Consider the following 9,488-nt stretch of genomic DNA (forward strand, 5'->3'; position numbering starts at 1 on the left):
AACTTTAGCCAAATAGATTAGACTGACCTTACGGGTAACTCAGAATGAGAGGATTTTCTTGAAACGATCCAGGACTGTTTCTTAAGTCAACATATAACCGAACCCACCCAGGGTAATAATATACTCGATTTAGTTCTGTCAAACAGAGAAAACCTCATTATAATGTCGAGGTAGGGAACGAACTTGCAAACAGGGATCACAAAGAAATTAGATACCAGTTAGAATTTCAGGACAGCCATAAGGAAAATTCCACTACAGTCCTAGATTTCAGAAGGGCAAACTTTGATAGTTTGAAGAGGCAGTTGAGAAAGAGAGTATCACGCTTGAGGTGAACTACATGACCTCACTCAATGTACCCACAGAGGGCGACCTCACCCTACCCGGAGGCCTGACGGTTGAGATTGACCTGATAATGAGATCTGAGGTTGCCGAGTTCTACGACAATTTAAATAATGAGTTACTTAATGCACAAAGGCAGAACATACCATACAAAAAACTCAGATCAAACAACAATGACCCTAAATGGATAAATAATTATTTAAAGAACATTATTGGACAAAGGAAGGCTATAGGTAGGAGAATAAATCGTGGTGAAGTTTACTTTCGAGATTACTATAAGGTATTGGCCGGTAGGGTTAAGACCAAGATAAGAAAAGCAAAGAGGAATAATGAGCTGAGGATAGCAAGAGAGGTGAAGTCAAACCCCAAGGGATTCTATAAAATGTATCAAACTAAAACACGAGAAAAGATTGGACTAATACAGTCAGATACCGTCGAGCCTTCTGGCTGCCAAGGTCGTTCAATAAACCGTTAATTATTATTATTTATTATTATTATAATGACTGAGAAATGAGCAATAATCTGAATAAATATTTTTCAACAGCTTTCACCGCCGAAAATTTAAACATAATACCAGAGGCACCGACACTATACAGAGATAGTGAAAAAACAAATTTAAGCAAGATAGTAGTGACTAGTAACGATGTTAGTAAGCTAATAGACAAACTAAAGCCTAATAAGTCACCTGGTCCCGATGAGATATTTGCCAGAGTATTAAAGGAATGTAAGGAAGAGCTTAGTATGCCCTTAGCAAAGTTGTTTAACATGTCCTTAAAAACAGGTGTAGTACCAGAATCCTGGTGGATAGCGAATGTAATATCGATTTTCAAGAAGGGGGATAGATCACTATCCTCTAACTACCGTCCAATCAGTCTAACATCAATTGTAGGCAAATTACTGGAAGCAATCATTTCAAACTCTATTTGAAATCACCTGGAAAAGCACAAGTTGATAATGATTCCCAGCATGGCTTCACAAGCGGGCGTTAATGTCTAACTAATCTATTAAAATTCTTTTCATCAGTTTTCGAATCGGTGGACGGGGGGCACAATTATGATGTGGTATATCTCGACTTTAGCAAAGCCTTCGACAGAGTCTCCCACGAAAGACTAATAAGAAAGGTAGAGGCTCATGGCATTAAAGGTGATATTATAAAATGGATTAGGGCGTGGTTACAGGACAGAAAACAGCGAGTGAGCATTAACAGCACTTAATCCCATTGGAGCAACGTCACTGGTGGAGCTCCTCAAGGCTCAGTACTTGGACCATTATTATCTATTATATACATAAACGACATAGATATCGGCATAGACAGCAACATAAGTAAATTTGCTGATGACACTAAAATAGGACGTGTAATTAAATCTGACGAGGACTCCGCAAAACTACAGGAAGATCTAAAAAAAATTTCGAATGGTCTGAAAATTGGCAGATGAAATTCAATGTGGACAAATGTAAAGTACTCAGTATAGGAGATGTAAACAGGGAAACCAGATACCAGATGAACAACGATGTCATTGAGAAATCCGACTGCGAGAGAGATTTAGGAGTAATGATAAGTAGGAATCTTAAGCCAAGTAAACAATGTGTTTTTGCTCAAAACAAAGCTAATAAGAACTTGGGTTCATTCAAAGGAGTGTTAGTTACAAGACTAGCGAAGTCATCTTAAAACTATAGCTTGCGCTTGTGAGACCTCACTTGGATTACACAGTTCAATTCTGGTCACCGTATTACAGAATGGATATATAATCCTTGGAAAGAATTCAGAGGAGAATGACAAGACTAATCCCGGGCATTAGGAACCTTGAGTACAGAGACAGGTTAAAGCATCTTAATTTGCACTCCCTCGAGAGACGTAGAGAGAGGGGCGACATGATAGAGGTGTATAAATGGGAGTCAGGGCTAAACAAAGGGGACATTACAAAGGTATTCAAACTATTCAACCAGGAGCGAACTGGTAACAATGGTTTTAAATTAGACAAATTTAGATTTAGGCGCGAAATAGGTAAACATTGGTTTGGAAACAGAGTAGTGGATGAGTGGAGCAAGTTACCAAATATCATCATTAACTCGAATACGCTGGATAGCTTCAAACATAGGTTGGATGCTTATATGAGCAATAGAGGTTGGGTGTAAATGGGACTGCCCATTATGGGCCAATAGGCCCGCTGCAGTTTCCTCCATTCTTATGTTCTTGATTAACATTGAAGAGTTGAGGGCATGTAAGGCAAATAAAAACTGTGATATTATAATAAAAATAATTCTATAAACGGTAGTATATTGGATAGGACCTAAAACAAAGCGTATGGCGTGAAAAAAAAATTGCATCCATTTTTTTTATAGTTGAAACCAATTTTCGCTCCGCCCATTTTTAAGTGGGCGCTGTCCGATTTCATAAGATTTTTTTTTTTTTTTTACGGGGATAGCCCACCCGGGCACAGGTCGAACGACCCACAACAGAACCTGGGGCGAAAAAATAAGACTAGAAAGAAATTAATAGAAAGGAAAAAGGTTGGTGACTTTGGTGTAACAATATTGATAATTACTCAAATAAGATTAAAACTTTAATATCATTACTCATAAGATACTTTAAATAAGGGTGAACAGTTTATTACAGTTCTGTAAATGCAAAAAATTAAGACATAGCGAACCTGAAATTCGTCGTATTGTGTATATTATAATTATGCGGTCACTTGTAAACAACACAATGTAGCCGTGAGACGAGAGAACATACAGTACGTGGAGCATCTTTCCTGTATATAAAAGAGATCAAGCCGCCATGCACAGGCCAACCGGCCTATTGCAGACTCCTTATTTTCTTATGTTCTATAGTTCCATCCCATCCTGAGTGTGAACCAATATCCCGTACCCCCCAAATGGTGACCCCCGGAGATTCGCACTCACACAGGATGGAGAAACATCTCACGTAAACCTACAAGACCCTGGAGCCGTGAACACCACACTCCTTTCTGCTGTCTTACTCCTGGAACTGAAAAGATCGTCCTGCCTGCTGCCAGCCTAGGCCAACCGCCTTACCCGCACCACGTGCTACCCCACTCCTCCACGACGACATCACCCGCACCACGTGCTACCCCACTCCTCCACGACGACACCAACCGCACCACGTGCTACCCCACTACGACACCATCTAACGACCGTGTGACACACTTCCGCAAGAATGGACGGACGGGCGGATCTTCACCGACTTTCAACCACAACGTCGAGGACTGGTTAGATCACGTGGAAGCAACCTCATCGTCTCACAAGCTACTGACGAGCAAAAGTACGGCGCCCTGCTCTTCCTGCCCATGGAAGTCGCCACGCATGTGTCACGGACTATTTCCAACCCTCCAGAGAACAACAAATTCGCCACCTTGCGGGACGCCTTAAAAACGCATTGCCAACGGACCCGCCCCAGTCTCCTACAGAACCTATCTTCTATCTCCCTTGGAAACTCAACTCCGGGACTTCTCTGGGAGGAGATGTGAAGACTGAACTCCCGGCAAGCAGACAGACTTCCCGACCCTATCCTGCGCCAGTTTCACGCACAAGAGTCCCCCACACAAGTACGTATCATCCTGTCCACAGTAGATTACTCGACGACACCTGAACTCTATGCAACCGCGGCAGACAGAATATTCAACGAGTGCGCGGCTGCGTGCCTGGCTGCCGCGGACAACCCATCGACCACACCAGTACCTACCTCCAAACTTGTAAGCCGGGTCAACACCCCTCAGCCGAGCAATACCTCACAAGACATCAGGGACCTGTTACAAACTTTGAACCGCAGGATGGACACCATTGAACAGTTCTGCTCCTCAATGCCTGCTGCTGGACCTGGTCCTAACTCACGCACCACGTCCTACCGACCCCAACACACCCGTCCTGCCTCAGACGCCGCCCCCAGCCCCCAGCACAGTGTATCTACCCTCTCTTGGTACCATCAACGTTTTGGTGCTAATGCTAGATGCTGTGAGGCCCCCTGCAACCACACGGGGAAGCGACATCGACGGAGACGGGTAGGCGCCATAACCTCCGCCACTATCAAGCAGCACATCACACGCCTTACTTCTGACCTTGACCACTTCACTCCTGCTGCCCGTCACAACCTACTACAAACACTACATCAGGCGGTTTCTGCATTTAAGGCTACTGCCCCACGCCAGCCTTCCCACCGCCCTGAACACATTCATCCCACACCTCCTCCGCCAGTCTGCCCACAATTACCCCTTGCAGCACCACCTCGCCCACAACATTTCTGGGCACCCTCTTTTCTTCCTCAGATACCCACTGCACCTGTCTTGCACCCTCCTGCTGTCATGGACCCTCCTCCCGACGTGGCCCCTGCTCCTGACACGGACCCAGACACCCCACCCTGCGCCACTGAGGACTGCCTACCCGCTGCAAGAGAAACACCACATTCCTCGCCTGTAAAACCTTCTCTTATCCACAAACCTACTCCTCCCTCTACTTCTCCCACAGATCTTGTGTCTCTAGACAGAGTCGTCTCCCGTAGCGGCAGGCTAATCCACACCCCCCGCCCGTTATGTCTCACATGTGGGATATAACCCTGCCGACAACGAGTCTCCTGAACCGCTCGGAGGGGAGGGGGAGTATTATAGTGGATTCCTCCCCTACAAACGCCGTGTGTCGCTGACTGGCCGACCCCCCGCGAATCTACCAGCGTATCCCTCGTGGTCAAGGTCAGGTAAAGAACAAAGCGGGGACCTACCATCAAGCCACGCCTACCCCCGCTATATAAGACCACACCTGGCCGTGACCTGGCCCTCGCTGCCGCCACCCAATCATTTCAACTCGTCTCCGCTAGGTGGACAGCCCACCTGCAATCTACCCCTCCCACTCTTCTTCCCGTTTCCACGCTTTACTTCTCTCTCTCTCTCCTCTCCTTTCCCAGTGCAAAGTCATTTGCCACTTTACTTCATTATCATCATCATCATCGACCTGCCCCTTCTTCTAGCTACAGCCGCAGCAAGCAACACCTCCTCTGAGCACCCTTACCAACCAGCTCTCCCTACTCACGCTTGTAACCACGCTGCCTCTTCCCAGCACCAGCCACCAAGCTGCATTGTACATCCAATACAACATGTATACAGAGAGCACATTGTGAGTTTCCTTTCTCCATCCCATCCTGAGTGTGAACCAAACATCTCGTACCCCACAGTATCACCCAAACAAGCAAGGCAAGAAATATGTCACGTTCTTTATTAAACAGGTACAGCAAGCAGAATAAAATGAAGGCAGAGAAGTGTAATATTTTATTATAATACAGTATTCTTTTCAATTAATAAACAAAACAAAATACGACAAATCCTGAAGTTTTGTATAACTGTTCACACCCGGGCGCCAGAGTGTATTCCTACGCCAAATGACTGCCTCCCTCTCCACCTCGTTTGGTTCTGTGTTTGTAGCACCTCCTTAGTGAAGATGGACCTTGGACGGGTGTGTAAATTCTGATACTATACAAGGGAAGGTTTTAAATACAAAGATGAGTTCTATGAACCTATAATAATAAAAGGATGTGTCTGTCTGTCTGTCTGTTGTCATTCGGTATGAATCATATTTCAAAAACGGAAGCAGTACTACCATCACCACCACACCTATACCCAGTGGCGGCTCGTGAAAAATAAAATGGAGGGACTGCAAGCCTCACACAACAGTAGGATACACAAATTTGACCTACCTCAGGTATGAGTTGTAGTTGATGTCCACGAATTCCCAGGGCATGGTAGTAGTGTTGGTGGTGATGGACCAGTATTAATTGAAAATAAAGTCGGCGTGTCTGCTCTTCGATGTAGCAAAATTGTTTATTACTATTTCATTAAAATCCTTTATTTCTGTTATCATTTTATTTTCAATGGATATCACTGCTAAAGCAGACAGTCTGTCATTCACCATGGTACTGCGCAAAAAAGTTTTAATTCTCTTCAAAGTTGAAAAACACCTTTCTGCTTCTGCCGTTGTCATTGGAGTTGTTATTAAAATTTTCAGCAACTTGACAGTGTGAAAATGTTGACTGTAGATTATTGTCATTCATCATCTCCAACAAGTCTATGAGACTTTCTGATTTACACAAATCTTCTCTTGTGTACAGTACAGTAAGTTCAGTTCTCAATCTGAGCTGCAATGTTCACTTTACCCAGCAACGATAAATTAATCATGTTATTCATATGTTTGGCTGACTGCTCATGTTTCACTATTTTCTGTGGCAAATGCCTCAAGTCAGTCACACCACTTTTCGTCCATGCCGAGTCCCCACCAAACAATAAGCATGGAAAGCAGAATAAAGTATTTGCCTCGTCACAACCACAGAGCCATAAACACTCATGTTAAACTGGCGTGTATATTCTTTGTTCCTGCTTGTACTGTTCTGTTCAATGGATAAAACTGGTGTAGGTCTTCCTCTTGCTTTGATTTCAGTCTTTTCATTTAATGTCAGCTGGGAAAAGTTGATGTTTTGCAAATACTTCACTCGATTTTCCATCGTCAAAGGGTAATTAAAGAAAGCACGATTTAACCACACCGTCCACACGCAATGTAAACACGTTGTACGAGACTGAGCTGCTTCAAGTGCAGCGGCGGCGGCGCCAATTAATAACAGACATGAATCGTACAGCATTGACAGCAACTATGAAAGTAACTTAAATTTTGGTCTGATTTTAATGAAAATTCACTTAGCAACGTATTGAAAATAATTAAATAACATATAAAATGATATATTTGTTGGTAGTGCATTATTCAGCTGTCTCTCTAAAGGAATCATACGCCTGGCAGTGAGTGTCTGGGGGGACTGCAGCTCTGCAGCCCTATGCACGAGCCGCCACTGCCTATACCACCATAACCACCACAGTCTTCCACAACACCTACCACCATAACCACACTCTTCCACCACACCACCATCAAGCCTACGACCACAATCACAACCACCACTTTCTACCACCGTCAGCTTCACCACCACCGTCTGGCCGCCACACTTTTTTTTAACGAGAATTAGCCCACCCGGGCACAGGTCGAACGACCCACAACGGGGCCTAGGGAGCGAAAAAATAAGGCACAGAAACAAATTAAAAATAGAGATGAAAAAGTTAAGCTGTGTTAATCTACACCACGAAGAAGCCGGAAAACCAGCTTTTTAAAGTGAGACAGAAGTATAATTATGGAAACACAAGAGAAGGCAGAGCATTCCACAGTTTGACTGTGTGAGGAAAGAAGGAGGTACTATAACGGGTTATTCTAGTGTGACCGACATCCACAGAGAAACGGTGGGCACCACGGGCAAGACGTGTTACGAGCCCACGGCCTTGCCGGCGGTACACAGGATGTCAAACCCACCGAACATAGCCCGTTAAAGTACCTGTAAAAGAGAGAGTGAAGCAACATTGCGGCGAAGAGAAAGGGAATAAAGTATCAACCAAGGGAGGAGAGTTAAAAAAGATGAAGTGCCTTAGATTCCACCCTATCTAACAGTTGGACAGATGAAGAGCCACCCCAGATATGAGAGCAGTACTCCAAGTTAGGACGAATAAATTCCTTATAAACTTGAAGTAACTGCTCAGGAGTGAAGTAGCTACGGCATCTGTACAGCATTCCCAGCTTTTGCTATATTAAGGATGTGTGATTTCCATGACATATTGGAGAAAATGGTGAGGCCTAGCATTTCTATTTCAGAATTTGGCATAATGATAGCGTACTGATATGTAATTAGTGGGAGATCATCTAATTTAGAAAGTGTTATTGGTAAATACTGAGTTTTATTACTATTGAATTTAACCAAGTTTCTAACTCCCCATTCGGAGATGCTGCACAGATCTGCATTGATAGATGAAATTATATTAGCTCTAGAAACAGATCTAGTTTGAGAGTTAGGAGGAAGGAGAAACTGTGAAGAAGAGTGAAGAGTAGAATCATCAGCGTAAGAATGGATAGAATTAGTTGTAGTGTGAAGTAAATCATTGATAAAAAAAGAAGGAAGAGAGTAGGTGAAAGAACAGACCCCTGTGGGATATCATTATTGGTAGAGAAAGAGCGAGAGATAGATCCCTCGACAACAACTGCCATGGATCGGTTCTCGAGGAAGCTAGAAATTAGAGAACAAAGTGGAGGAGAGAAACCATAAGAGGGAAGTTTAGAAAGCAAAGACTTGTGCCATACCCTGTCAAATGCTTTGGAGATGTCGAGGGCCACGACGAAAGTTTCCCCATAATCCCTAAGAGAGGATGACCAAAGATGGGTGCAGTAGGAAAGCAGATCACCAGTAGATCTCGCCTGGCGGAGGCCATACTGGTGATCCGACAAAAGAGAAAAGCGTTCAAGGTGATGGAGAAAATGGGAGTTCAAGATAGTTTCGAAAATCTTAGAGGGGGATGAAGCTAGGGCAGTGGGGCGATAGTTAGAGGGATTAGAATGGTCACCTTCTTCGGGATGGGCTGAACCGAGGCATGCTTCCAAGAAGAAGGAAAAGTTTGGGTTTTGAGGCAAAGACGAAAGAGGCGAGCAAGCACATAAGCATCAGTTATAATACTTACACCAGGCGAAAATTATCTCCACCATTTACCTGTAGACTAAATTTATACTCATGTTTTTTCTACTAAATTTACCTTTTGAGTCTAAATGTTTAATACAGGAAGGACTAAAATTTTCATAACGTAAGTCGACGATTTATACTTAGCAAATGTTGACGATCACCTGAAGATTAGCCCCCTTAGCTCATTTCACTTGATGGTTAGGTTAGGTCAAGTTAGGTTTGGTTAGGTTAGCGTTATGTTTGGTTAGGTTAGGTTAGGTTATCGTTAAGTTTGGTTAGGTTAGCGTTAAGTTTGGTTAGGTTAGATTAGCGTTAAGTTTGGTTAGGTTATCGTTAAGTTTGGTTAGGTTAGCGTTAAGTTTGGTTAGGTTAGCGTTAAGTTTGGTTAGGTTAGATTAGCGTTAAGTTTGGTTAGGTTAGCGTTAAGGTTGGTTAGATTAGCGTTAAGCTCGGTTAAGTTATCTTTAAGGTTAGGTCAGGTTATCGCTTGGTTAGGTTAGCGTTAAGGTAGGTTAGGTTATCACTTGGTTAGGTTAGGTTAGCGTTAAGTTTGGTTAGGTTAGATTAGCGTTAAGTTTGGTTAGGTTATCGTTAAGTTTGGTTAGGT

This window comes from Homarus americanus, unplaced genomic scaffold (assembly GCF_018991925.1).
Source record: "Homarus americanus isolate GMGI-L3 unplaced genomic scaffold, GMGI_Hamer_2.0 scaffold24694, whole genome shotgun sequence".
NCBI classification, from domain to species: domain Eukaryota; kingdom Metazoa; phylum Arthropoda; class Malacostraca; order Decapoda; family Nephropidae; genus Homarus; species Homarus americanus.